Raw genomic sequence first — 14,150 nt, 5'->3', positions numbered from 1 at the left:
AATTAATAAGTGCGGGATTCAGAAAACGGGAAAACAAGCATGTGTGTGATAACCGCAACGACGACCGTGAGTGCAAAATAGTGTCATGCATGCAACAACAGTGAGATGCAATGAAAAACTGAAACAATGCTTCTACAAGCTAACATGCATCAAAACGATAACAAGTGTTCATTGAAATCAAGCAGACAACACTTACACAAAGCGAAATACAAAAAGCGACAGAAACGCAACACAAGACATGAAAAGCAGACTTACCCTGAAAAAGTTGAGTTGAATGTGCCGAAGACTCCTAGATGCGATGTGGGATGTCAGAGCTACAAGATTGATGTGAGGAATGAGCTCTGCAGCGTCTGAAAAATGATTTTTGATAAGATCGAGGTTATGACGCGCATGCCACAAATCTAGGAAAAAGTGACACTTGGAGGGAAGTTTCTAAAACGATCTTTACATGTAACCTCCAGCTGCTAAAAATAGATCCCTAAAATTTAGGGATGCTTTTTGCATGTTGTCTTTTGCTATTTAGGGAAAAGAATCCCATGCATGCAAATCAGGATAGCTCAGTCCCGGAGGGGATCGGTCGACCTAAAGGCACATGCAGCAGTCTGCAAGCCTAGGAAAGGGATTTGCATAGTTTATGGGTTGAGCGGGGTTGGTTATCCCTTAGGCATTGCGCAATTTCTAGGGTCAGCAGGTCACTGCCTCCCAAAATTGTGCAATTTCTAGGTTAAAGCACAGTGTCGGGTTGGATTGCGCAATTTTCTAAGGAAGGTCTGCTTGGATGGATTGCGCAATTTTGGAGCTCAGTAGGCAACCCAACAGGATTGCGCAATTTCTAGCGAGAAGGCTGGTTCCCCTCCAGAATTACGCAATTTTCTAAGTGAACATCTCAGCCAGAAAATTACCTATGTCTAGTCTGGCAGACTGTGATGAGAGACAAACAAGTTGACATGCACAAGCTAGCAAGCCAATGAAACTCAGTTGAAGCCTATGTACTTGGCAGTGCAAGACATGCTGCTAAGGATGGTTGGTAGGGAGGCTCCAAAATGAAGCTAAGGAAAAATTTTAGAGGGTGGTTGTAGCCGCTACAACACTTGGCGACACACTGGTAGAACTCCAGCTCTATGAATGAACCTTGTTTCACGAAAAGCAAGTCTAACACCTCTAGAAATGTTGTTCAATTCTATGATCATATTGACTCCCACACTAGCTTGATTGAAAGATGTAGCACCTGCCATGCTCTTGGTCAGTCATCACACATTCCAAGCCAAGTTAAGACAGTTGTTTTGATTGGGATGAGGGGTATATTGGTACTAAGCAATATGATAGTGAGAGTTTAAGTTTAATCTCTGGTGTTGCTCGGCTGCCAACAGGCTTGGACAATACCCCGACAGAGTCACACAGGAACACAAGCATCGCTCCGTTGCCAGTGAGCCTGGTCAATACCCCGACAGATTTACTTGCATCACCTCTCTGTGCAGGAAGCCTTTCTCTTCTTTCACCTTATTCCTTTTTCATTTTTTTTTCACATTTTAATTTTTTTCATTTTATAACTATGCATAGCACTTATTCATTTCAGAGGTGGAAGCTGGATCCTGACTTATTGAGAGAAAAAGAGGTTGTTCCTTCAAAGAAGTATTTTGTATATACCTCTGACATACTTGTTAAGGTTTTCCCCCTCACGTTACTCTACTTGACTAAGTTGATAAGGGTTAACCAAAAACAACTGACTGGAGTAGGTGATACTAGTTAGTGCGCAAGCATTGTGTTTTCATCAAGGTTCACTTCGAACAACACATATTTTCCATTGGCGTATCATGGACTAAAGATAACAAGTTCTACATACATAGACAGGATGACAGATAACAAAGTATTGATAACTTCCCAAGTCCTCTTGCACTTTACCTTCATTTGTTTCAAGAGTCATACACAACTTCATGTGAAACTAACCTACGAAATTAAACAAGAAAACAAACAACTAAAAGAGCGAAGATCAGAAGCAAAATGCAAAATCAAAGTGAGTAAGCAAACAAACATAAAAAGCAAGAAGCAAACATGCATGCAAGCAATCAAGACAAGAAGCAAACACTACTACTCCTAAGTTAACGATGCATGGGCCTGATCACGTGAAGTGATATTTCGAATGCAGCCACCAGCGCATTGGTTGACCCATGTTGGTGAAGGCATGGTTTGCGAGCAACACAGTTGCGCGAAGAAGACAAACACATTCTGAGTTTAAATGTGTCCATAGAATATAGATGAGTGTAAGCACATGACATGTAATTCGTGGACTTACCATCTTGTTGTGCGACGCTGTGTGCATATGTTAAGCATATGCATTCTCTTGACTATGACATGCAAGCAAACAAGAGAAACAAAGACAACATGCGTCGCGTACGTGTGCTTGCTGTGTAAGATTCCTCTAATGAATGAGCGATGGGATCTTGTAGTTCGAGTGGAGGAAGCGAAATCTGTGTGTGGGATTGATCTTTAATGCATACAGATGAGTGATGAGGAGCCTCAGGTGTTTCAAAAATTTCCTGACCGAAAGAAAAACCAACCTCAGGACAGCGAGGGCCTGACATAACCATCATCTTGGGTTGAAGTGCCTCGATAGTTTGCAAGGTATCAACTTCGTCGATAGATAGATCATCATAAACAGGTGGCTTTGAAAAATCAACAACGATATAATCATCATCGTGATCAAATACGGGAGTAAAGAGATCACGATAGCTATGATAAAAAAAAATCAATGATTTCATCAACATCCTCATGATTTGATAAATCAAACAGAGGGGTAGATGAGAAGCAAGAATGTTCACCCTCTGCATTTCCGGAAAAAGCAGATGAAAAATCAAGTGGATTTTCAATGAAGCATTGTCCTCTCCACTATCGAATGATGGACTAACATCCGGTGTGTTCTGCGAATGATCAACAATGGGTGCATCCATTGGTGGATTTACACAAGGAAAATTAGAGATGGTGGAGTCATCAAAGAGGTCAGGAAAAAGCGGAGGAGGCATGGACAGAAGGAGATCATCCTTCGCCCCAGGTTGATGTTCAGGTTCCCAGTCATACTAATCATAAATGACAACTTAGGTTGGTTTTGCAACACCAACTCCGTCAATGGCTTGATCCTTGTTCACAACAAGTATAGAGTCTGGAACAGAAGAACGCAAGACAATGCAATCCAGAGGATCAGCAGAACACGAAGATGGAGGCTGTGGTAATAAATGCATGTGATAACCCATGGGCTTCACAGCCAAATCTATGCGAAAATTGAGAGAAGTGATGCTGAGAAGATGTGACAGTTGAACATACGTGTGTGCATGTTCTCCCACATCACTCTGCGATGGTGGAGTTGTTTTATGAGGGGACGACAGACAATCACTTGTGATAGCGACTATGTTTGTCTATGATTGTGCAACTCCATCACTGAAGTATGTTGAGCGGGGTTTGAACTTCAACTTCATCTTGGGATTGAATGATTTGTTAAGACAATATTCAAATATGTCCCAAAGATATTGAAACTTAAAAACATGGAAGTGCTCCCAAAAATCCGTAGGTGATTCTTGCAGAGTATTCTGTTGTTTTAACAGTTTTTTGTTAAGAGGTTCCAGATCAAAATGATGGAAAGTAGATTCAATGAGATCACATAACTGGTCAAGTGAGTGCACACTGTCGGGTGGCAGGCTACTGCACCATCATTGTGGGGATTCGCGAAGTGTGTGTGAAAGTAGCAAGTTGGCCTCTTCATCAGAGAAGTCATCTGCATCATCAATAAATGCATATAAGTCTTGCAAGTACTCAAGCTAGGCCACTTTGCCTTCACCACCATACGTAAATTTCGACAAGAGATCAAAAAACTCCCTCGTGATGTCGAGATGTTCAACATTAGAGAAACATTGCGGAGGGATGAGTCTAGCAGTATCCATGATGGGTATGCGAAGATTCAAAACATGATATAAGGGTTCAGCTTGTCATTTGGCCCTCCTTCTAGCGCTAGAAATGTTAACGGTGTTGGACCTGCCAACATGTCAGGGCATATCCCCAGTAAGAAGTCCCAACTAGACCTCAAACTGTTTGGTGTAGGAGCCCAACAGTGGGTTGTACGGTATTGCCTTGACCGCGGTTGCGCGCAGAGGCAAGCATGATGTCCTTGTTGGTAGAAAGGGTGTGACATGCGTAGCAAGCCAAGGAAGGTGCATGAAGGGTTTTAACACATGGAAAGGGGAATGAGTGTGCCCCTTAGAAACCTGTGGAAACACGCAGCCTGAATGGGAATACACGAGCAAATATACATCACAGGCTGGAAGGCAGGTTAGCCAATGATCCAAAGTGATGGTTAAACCAACATCACATCTCAATAAGATTCATACATACATATATAGAAAGAGTCCATACATACATGTGTAAGCAAACAACTACATATATCATTAGAGTAACCAAGACAATTGAAATATAATAACAACATATGCATGAAATGTGATGGCTCTGTTATATTAAGAGTGAAAGATCCAATCATACAATACAACCATGACCAACCACTAGCTCTGAATAGCGGAACGTTACAGTCACTTCCGCCTGCTCCTCCAAAGAGATATACTAGCTCTGCACTGTGGAGAAGCCAAGGCTCATTATGATACAATCCAATCTTTCTCTAAGATACACCTATCGGAAGCTTGGCTCCCAAAATCCTCTACAATGACTTATGAGGTTCTATAAATAGTAAAGGGTAGGGTGACCCTTGACATTCCCCTTTGTGACTCTTCACCTACCCTCATGACTCTTCAACTACTACATGCCTATTACATTCAACCATCGACACTTGGTCTTTCACTTTTACAAGATGCTACATTGCAATCTCCACATGTACCCATGTGAGACAAAATAGGCTTGAGTAAGCCATGCAAGCTATCGCTAAAAATCAGACAGTTGTGGGAAGACCAACTCTTCGACAACCTCGCGATGATTGATGGTGGCGAACTAATGCCAAGCTTGGTAGTCTGTGATGGTGTCCGCATGCTCAATGGTGACATCTTGCTGAAAGCGAGCTCTTGTTTCTGTTACATCCGGGTACATTTCTTTGGCTCCTCTGTCCAACTCATCTGATAACATGCGCATCATAATCTTGAGTGCAGCCGAACTGGCAACATACTGATGCATAATGTCTGCGCTAATATCCAAGTGTGTGCTGGTGGTTATGCACGTCAACTCATCAAAGTACATATCCAGCTCCTGTCAGACTTGGTTCTTCTCGTCGCCTCGGTGAGTGTGCTAATGGGTGGGATCGCACACATGCACACAATGACATCCATGCTCCTGAACACGCTTGCTGCGATCGACAATACTTCTCACCCTGTCTTCTTTGTGCCAACTGCTGGGCTGGGTCGATAACCTGCATGGGCGCAATTTCATTAGTTTGTGCATGTTGCGCCTCAGGTTGTACCTATTCATGTTGCACTTCCTTCTCTTGTCTTTACATCTCCTGTTCTTCTCTGAGTTGCCGCTTCAGTACCTGTAACTCCTTCTCTGTTTCTCTCTCTTCCTTTGTGCGATCCTCTTGTCACATTGTCGCCTCATAGCCTCAATCTCCAAAGCTGCTCTCATCACGAGTGGATCTGCTTTGAAGTTGCAGCTTTGTGGTGAGCTCCAGTATTGTAGCAATAATGCTACAACTCCTGGGGCTTCCTGTCTCTTAATTTTATCAACCCGGTAGTTCGTACAAACTTGGAAGCGGCGGTGCTATATGCACAAGTACTAGCTCTTGTCGCAGCTGTCACTTGGTCAGCTGGCACAATTCCGCTAGGGCTCAAGCCAACTTCTATAGGCTCTTAGAAGAAGCTTGCTAATTGATGGACGAAAGCTAATCTCAGAGGAAAGCTACTCTACTTGACAAAAATGACTGAAAGCAAATCAAAGCATGTAAACCTAGGAAACCCTAATTTAACTAGTCTAACCTCTATAATGCAAAGAATGTGAATGCAACTTCTACTAATGTTGTCATTACCTCTAATAAGTGCAAATGCATGGATCTAAGCTACTTGCATCATGAAAGACATGTTTTTGTATTTTTTCTTTAAGTGTGTGGAATGATTGTGATTTTGTGCTAACTAGGGTTTGGTTGTGCAGATGGGATGAAGAAGGAAGGAAAGCGTGGGAAAGGTTGGGGAGGCTAGGAGAGGTCCCTAGTGATCCTTAGCATCCATCCACAGAGGTTCCTCACGTTCAGAAGCTCAGCAACCGAGTGAGTGGCCTCCTACAGGATGTTTGCAGGGGATCCTATAGGATACTCTGGTTTCTACAGGATGTCTACAAACGGCTACAGGATGACCTACCGTGAGTGTTTGAAGTGATGGAGGAGTGATGGAATGGTAGGGGGAGATGTGTAAGGTAGGAATAAGGCTGGTGATGGCTCAGAAGTGGAAGAATGGGATAGGGAGTGAGTGTAGGGAGTGGGTTGGTGAATGGAAGGATGGTATCTATGAAAGGTTAAGTAGATGGGGCTATGTGAGTAATAGAAGAGCTGGAGGTTGAATGAGCTGAACAGAGAGTGGCTGAGTGGCTTTAGGTGTGGTTGACAAGAGGAGGAAGGTAATGGAGTGGTATGGAGCAGTGCAGATGAAACAAATTGTTTATGAGTGTCACCAAAACGAGAATGCTTCAACCTAAGCTACCTGTGACATAAAATCAATGAACAGCAATATAAATTGTGAAGGAAACTCATGCATGGCAGTGGAATGAAGAAGTAATGCTAAATATAAAAGTGCATGAATGGATCTAAGTAATGCCTCAGCCTACTTCCAAACAACTACAGCAATTCTAACTGATAAAACCAATCTGTTTGACTTCTACAGGAAATCCAAATCAGCAACTATACTCGAATGCATGTAGAGGAAAATGGAAACGAAATGCGAAAGGAACAATATTGATACAAAGGAAGGAGGCCTGAGCTCTCAGGTTGGGCCCAACCCCGAGAGCTTTAGGCTCCATAAAAAACTCAAAATCTGATCCAAAACTGCTTGCTTTTATTAATAATCAAAAGCCTAATGTCATGCCAAAACTGGCTTACAAAGAGCGAAAACCAAATTGACTAACTAGCTGCTACGAAATGACTAACTACTAGCTACCAAAAATGACTACCAACTAGCTAACCCAAATGAGGCCCCAAGCCTTCTTATTTATACAATTTGAGGACCCAACAGTCCTCCTAAAAGTTAGGGACTTGGCTGCCCAAAACTTGTAGTTAACAGCAGTCCAACTTGACTTGCTTGGCTTCCCTTGAGCTGATTGATTCGGTGGCCTTTGAACTCCGAGCTGATGGTGGAGAATTCGAGGTAAGGGCCCATAAATGAGGGGGACACCTTCCTACAAATCCTCTAGCTTGTTCTCCCACGAATTTGGCTGCCAAGTGCTCATTAAGACCTTTAATTTTGTCTCCAAGTTGACCAACAAGGCTACACAATGCACCCATTAGACTTGTTGGCATAATGACTAACCAAATTCACTCTATTAACACAAATATAATAAAAAACATGCAATAAACAAATGAGAATGGTGGATTAAGTCAAATTAGAAGGTTGGATGAGCCCAAATATTTGTCCATTTTTGGGGCTCATCATCACCCCCCTACTTAAAGTGTTGCTCATCCTCTGAGCAACCAAATCTCTCCCCTTGTCCTTGATGGCCCTGGTGACTTCCTTGGCTAGCATCTCGGCTGATTTCTCCTTTGGCTTCCCGCTTTTCAACTTCCTGTAGAAACTGTTCGCTGGCTTCCTGTAGAAACAGTCTCTGTCTTCCTGTAGAAACAGTCCTCTGTCTTCCTGTAGAAACAGTCTTCACCGTTTGGGTCTGCACGGCTGAGGGTGCCTTCTCCTTGACCTGTGTTGTGGTTGCCTTCATCTTCTCCTCCTTTCTGTTCTTCTCCCTCACGGCCTGCTGCTTTTCCTGTTGAATTCTCAGCCTTGTTATGAGTGTGCAAGTACATGCAATCATATGGAAGAAATGGTGGCCTTGGCACTTCCTAAAACTTGCAACGTGAGGGCACTCGTATGTTTTGTAACAAGGATGTTGGCTAAATTCACAAGATGAGCCCAGGTCATGTTTCCAAGCAACAGGAATATGATAAAGGTGTTTTCTCTGGCTTTTTTCAATAGCAATAGCTAATACATTACCCTCCACAAAAAGAGTAACAGGAAGCAATAACAGCGCAGCAATTGGTGCCATGTACATGAGAAAATTCATAGAGTGAAGCTTCTCTGCCTCAAAGGTAAGCAGGAGCCCTTGAACAACTGTTTTCAATGCTCTGGCAGCAGTTGATCATGTTTTTATAAATGCAAAATATTGCTGCGAAGAAGGGAGTTGTTGCCCCAATAGCTTTATTGAAGGAGACTGGCAAATAGCGCAGAGAAATATTGCCACAAACAACCGGAGAAGGAGGAAATGAAGCTCAGTGCCAATATCTCAAGAAATTGTCTCCTGAAGATGATGAACTGCATTGGTACAATCTCTAACCATGAAATTGCCCGAAAACCATAAAATGAACAGGCACACATGTGCAACATTGTGAGGAATATTGGGTATCTGCATCAAAAAAACTAAGTAGGCATTTGTTAAGCAATAGCACACCAATATTGGAAGAGTACCAAGCTGCAATAATGAGAGCTGTTGTAATAGTCTGGGACGTAGGAAATGCACCATATTTTCCTTCTCCTGTTCTCGATTTAGGCATCTGCAAACTAACTTGGATCTGTGACATAATCCCTTTACAATCCTGGATCATTTGCATAAAATTCTGATATGATACCTTACTCTGTTTTAACAATTATGTTCATGCATGCAAAAGACCCTACCCACGTTTTTTCTTCTATTCTCTTCTTTTTTCTTTGGCAGAAAGAGATCTGAAGGACATTAAGAATTCTTCAGCTATCTGGTTATGAGAGGAAGAGTTTGCTTCTACAGAGAGAGGACAGAGACCAAGTTTTCTTCTCAGGGCAAATTCAGATATGAAAATTTTAAAAGTTACATCCATAGGCGGGCTCTCACAGCTGCATATGCCTTCTTTATAAGATATTTTTAGACCAGAAACGTGGAGAGATGCAAAAAACTGAGAAATTCCATGCAACACACAATCACACTGCTATTTTTGACTTACAGGCAAACTGGTCTCTAATTCTCCTGCTCCAAATAGTTCAATTCACCACCTTTCAAAACATATATCATGTGTGGAAGAGTGCTTCCGAGCCTACCCTTCTCGGAACTCCAAATCTGATGAGGGAAAGCTCAGGTTCCTTTGTTCCAAAACGCTGTGTCATACTTCCTGTAGAAGACCCACCCGTTTCCTGTAGAACGTGATTGCATAGGTGGGTTAAGAAAATGTGGCCGAGAAAGCTTGGTGGAGGATGACAAGTTAATAGATGGTGCAGACTTCAGTTGACGATGTGGCAAGTGCAGATGAACATCAGCCTTTGAATTTCAGCTGAGCGCTCAGATTACATGCGTGATTTTTGGGGTGAGGTGGCACATATGTGTGCTAGCCCATGCAATTGTTGTGCCATCATGAACTGTAGTTGTCGACTGTGTGTTCTCTTCCTGTGATCTCATCCACCCGTTGCACTGGAGTTTAAACAACCAACACTGTCCGTTTTTTCCTTCACGTGCATGGCTGAGCGCACGTGTCTCATTCACCCACCAAGTGTTGTTGAACTAGATGTGGGTGGCTAGTTAGCTGGCCACCGATTTTTTCAATCCTAACCATCTCATTCATTCATGCAATGTTCAGATTAGATTCATGCAAACAGAGGAATCAGTTTTGTCACGTACCTACAAGTCGTGCGTGGTTGCTTTGCTGCATGCCTGTGTTGATCTTCATTTGCTGCATGCATGTGTTAATGTAGTTGCATGGTGGCTTGATTGATGATTCATGGTTGTTTTTTCTTGTGCAGGCGTCCTCTGGCCGGATCCAAGCTCCAGACAATTGTTTCCACGTTCAAATCTGCACGTCCAAGCTGCTGTTGCTGCATCTTCACCAAACCAGAACTTGTTTTTGACATTTCTCCCAAACGCCAAAGAGGATCGAGCTGAAACTTGCTGAGCATGTTTCTATCATCATTATGCATCTCCCATAGCAAATTCGTGATCAATGGATGCACGGATTTCGAGAAAAATGGAAAATGGCTGAAGATTTCAGAGGTCGATTTCTCGGAAACCATGCATCGGAATCGGCTGAAACTGCTTGGGTAGGCTACTATCATCCATGTTCATCTCCCCATGAAACAGGTTTTGAAACGGATGCACGGATATGGAGAAAAGGCAAAAATGGCTGATGGTGATGGAGGCTGATTCCTTGGAAACCGTGCACCGGAATTGGCTGAAACTGCTCAAGCATGTTGCCATCGGCCTTGTACAATCCCCCATAAAACGGTTTGTCAAAAGGATGCATGGTTTTCAAGTTATGGCAAAAACAAATTTGGTTCTATGGATTTTTGCCTCAAGGCTTTTTGCATGTGCTTGCATGGGATGACAAAATGAATTTTGATTGTGATGCAGGTGTGGAGATGATGGAGGATGAGTTGGAAGACTGCATGAGGACCTCTGAACCCTTGAGGAAGCTATCATGCTCGCCAAACCACATTTTGAAATGCATGCCTAGTTTCCCACAATTTCTACAGGAAGTTCCTGTAGAAGCACAATGAGAAGCAAATGAAGTGGACAAATGATGGAGAAAGGCATGGGATGGACACACAAGTGCTTGCAGGCCTGACCAAGAGACTCCCACCATCAGATTCACCTTTGAAATTGGATTTGGCTCGTCCAAAGGTTCTACAGGATGGTTCCTGTAGAAATTCAGAGCTTTCCTGTAGAAAACACAGTTTTGAGGAAAGAAGCATAATGACATGAAAAGAATGATGGAAAAGGGGTGAGGAGTGGAAACATAGATGAGTGTAGGCATCATGGACATATTCCAAGCCTTCAGGTCCTCTTTGGAGATCAATTTGGCTTTTTTGTAAGCTTCCTGTAGAAGATACGAAACTTCCTGTAGAAGGCACAAAAACTCCTTTGACCTTGATTTGAGTGCTCCTCCTGCCTTGCAACCTGAAATGTCATTGCTGCAACATAAAATTATTCAATGATGATTAGCTTTATTTTTCTTTTTCTTTTTTTTTCTCTTTTTTTTTGAAAAACAACTAGGGCGCCTCATGGAGGTTTTCACCCTAATTGCCTGCCTTGGGCGCCTCCAAGGGAGGTTTTCACCCAAAGATCTTATTCTCTTTTCTCTTTTTTTTTCAACCCATTGACCGCCTCATGGAGGTTTTCAATCAATGAGCCAATCTAAGGCGCCTCCGAGGAGGTTTTCACCTTAGATTTCTATTTTCTTTTTATTTCATTTTTTTTTCTTTTCCTTTTTTCCCTTTTTTTTCTTTTTTTTTTCTACCCTACCCTACTTGAAAAACAAATTCATTCTCAAGTATAAGAATACTTCCAATGGAGCCATGTGCACATCGAGATTAGAGAAAAAATGATGTGAAGGCTCGAAATGCATGCTTGGACAAGTATCCAGATCTCAGAGACAAAATGATCTGACTTTGAAAGTACAAAACATAGCTGAGGAAGAAAGTACTGCTACAACTTAGTGACCTTCTGAAACCATATCTCAATATAGCTTTGATATCCTTGGTTCTTTTGCTGATCTGGATCATTCTTCATGTCACCTTCTAACATGACTTTCTCATCTTCCTCTTTTTGCTGATCTTTCTCTTGAATACATGGAAGATCTGATTGTAACCATGAAGGAACTCTCTCGATCTCTGATTCTGATCTCTCCTCTTCATTAAGTGCAGCCCATGGTTCTTTGATCTCCTCTTTGGAATCTTCTTTTGCTCTTGGTCCTTCAATGTTGTCAATAGATTCTCTCTTTTGCAACACTCTTCCTGAGCTTTGGTGAACATCATTGAGCTCAAGAGGAGTTGTTTGCATATGTTGTGCCTCATATTTGCAATGGGGTTGAGCTACTCCATTGCATGGCTTTGGAAATGGTACGGGTAGCTGAGTGGAGGTGTGAATTTGAGATGGAGATGGATGGCATTGTGGTTGGGTAGGCATTTGGGGTTGCCTTGGTGGAGGAGGAGGCGATGGTTGTGGATGAGCAGGTGGTGGAGGAAAATGAGCGGGATGAGAGTTGTACTGGGGCCTCCACTCCTGATAAGGTGCATTCCACTGAGGCTGTGGCTGAGCATAAGAGTGAAATGAATGAGCAACTGGTTGGGCATAATATGGATCTGTGAAGGCACAAGGAGGATATGACCAAGGAGGAGGTGTAGACCAGGAAGGATGAGCAGGGGGATCCCAAGAAGGCATGAAAGTGGCTTGATAAGGGTCATAATAGGTCTCGGGTATCCCTTGCAGTTCTTGTTGGTAAGATCTAGGTCCATATGGCCTCCTTTGGTTCATATAACGGAGTGATTCAGTGGCTCCTTTGGCTCTCTGATATGCAGCTTTGAATCTGGGTAAGGAAGGGCACTGATCTGTAGGATGGTATTCTTCACAGACAAAACACACTTCTATGGAGTACAATGGACATTCGTTCCTAGGATGCTTTCTAGTGTACCTAGGACAAAAAATGGCCAAAGCCCTCTTGGCCTCTTCTTGCTTCTTTTGGATCCGCAAGGTATCCAGTTGCATGGCAAGAAACTGCCTCATATCACTCTTGAAATCTTTGATCTGATTTTCAAATTCATCTTTGGACAAGATGTTGCTCCCAACATCTCTACTTGTAGCCATTTGCTTCAGAGGAATGTTTTCTTCTTCTTCTCCCCTATAGGTTCTTCAGATATGTCTTGATGTCCACCCAGGGGCTCTTTCATCACAGCCATCGAAGAAGAACGTTGGCTGTGTGAAGCAGTGGGGGTGTTGTGCAATCATTTTTCTAACTTATCTCTACTCCTACAAGGCATGAAATAGATTGAACTGCAACTAACTATCTTGCGAAATTGAAATGAAAGCAGGAAAGGACTAATCTATTTTGCTCAAATGAAATTGCAAGAATGAAATGCTAGGCTACGCTTGCGAAATTGAAACACTAATCTACGCTTGCAGAATTGAAATGCGGAATTGAAAGGCTATTCTAGGAAAGCAGGAAATGCTAATCTATGAAAGCAGGAAATGCTAATCTATGAAAGCAAGAAATGCTAATCTACTTTTGCATAAATGAAATTGCATAATGGAAATGAAATAAACTACTTAGCAGAAGGTTGTAGTAGAAAATAGAAGAATAGCAACAATCACCAATACTCTGCCGCTTCCCCGGCAACGGCGCCAAAAAGATGGTGAGCTCCAGTATTGTAGCAATAATGCTACAACTCCTGGGGCTTCCTGTCTCTTAATTTTATCAACCCGGTAGTTCGTACAAACTTGGAAGCGGCGGTGCTATATGCACAAGTACTAGCTCTTGTCGCAGCTGTCACTTGGTCAGCTGGCACAAGTCCGCTAGGGCTCAAGCCAACTTCTATAGGCTCTTAGAAGAAGCTTGCTAATTGATGGACGAAAGCTAATCTTAGAGGAAAGCTACTCTTCTTGACAAAAATGACTGAAAGCAAATCAAAGCATGTAAACCTAGGAAACCCTAATTTAACTAGTCTAACCTCTATAATGCAAAGAATGTGAATGCAACTTCTACTAATGCTGTCATTACCTCTAATAAGTGCAAATGCATGGATCTAAGCTACTTGCATCATGAAAGACATGTTTTTGTATTTTTTCTTTAAGTGTGTGGAATGATTGTGATTTTGTGCTAACTAGGGTTTGGTTGTGCAGATGGGATGAAGAAGGAAGGAAAGCGTGGGAAAGGTTGGGGAGGCTAGGAGAGGTCCCTAGTGATCCTTAGCATCCATCCACAGAGGTTCCTCACGTTCAGAAGCTCAGCAACCGAGTGAGTGGCCTCCTACAGGATGTCTGCAGGGGATCCTACAGGATACTCTGGTTTCTACAGGATGTCTACAAACGGCTACAGGATGACCTACCGTGAGTGTTTGAAGTGATGGAGGAGTGATGGAATGGTAGGGGGAGATGTGTAAGGTAGGAATAAGGCTGGTGATGGCTCAGAAGTGGAAGAATGGGATAGGGAGTGAGTGTAGGGAGTGGGTTGGTGAATGGAA

The sequence above is a fragment of the Pinus tabuliformis genome, chromosome X, assembly GCF_031772625.1.
Source record: "Pinus tabuliformis cultivar Carrire ecotype Pingquan chromosome X, CPIR1, whole genome shotgun sequence".
Classification (NCBI taxonomy): Eukaryota; Viridiplantae; Streptophyta; class Pinopsida; order Pinales; family Pinaceae; genus Pinus; species Pinus tabuliformis.
This window is presented reverse-complemented; position numbering follows the sequence as displayed.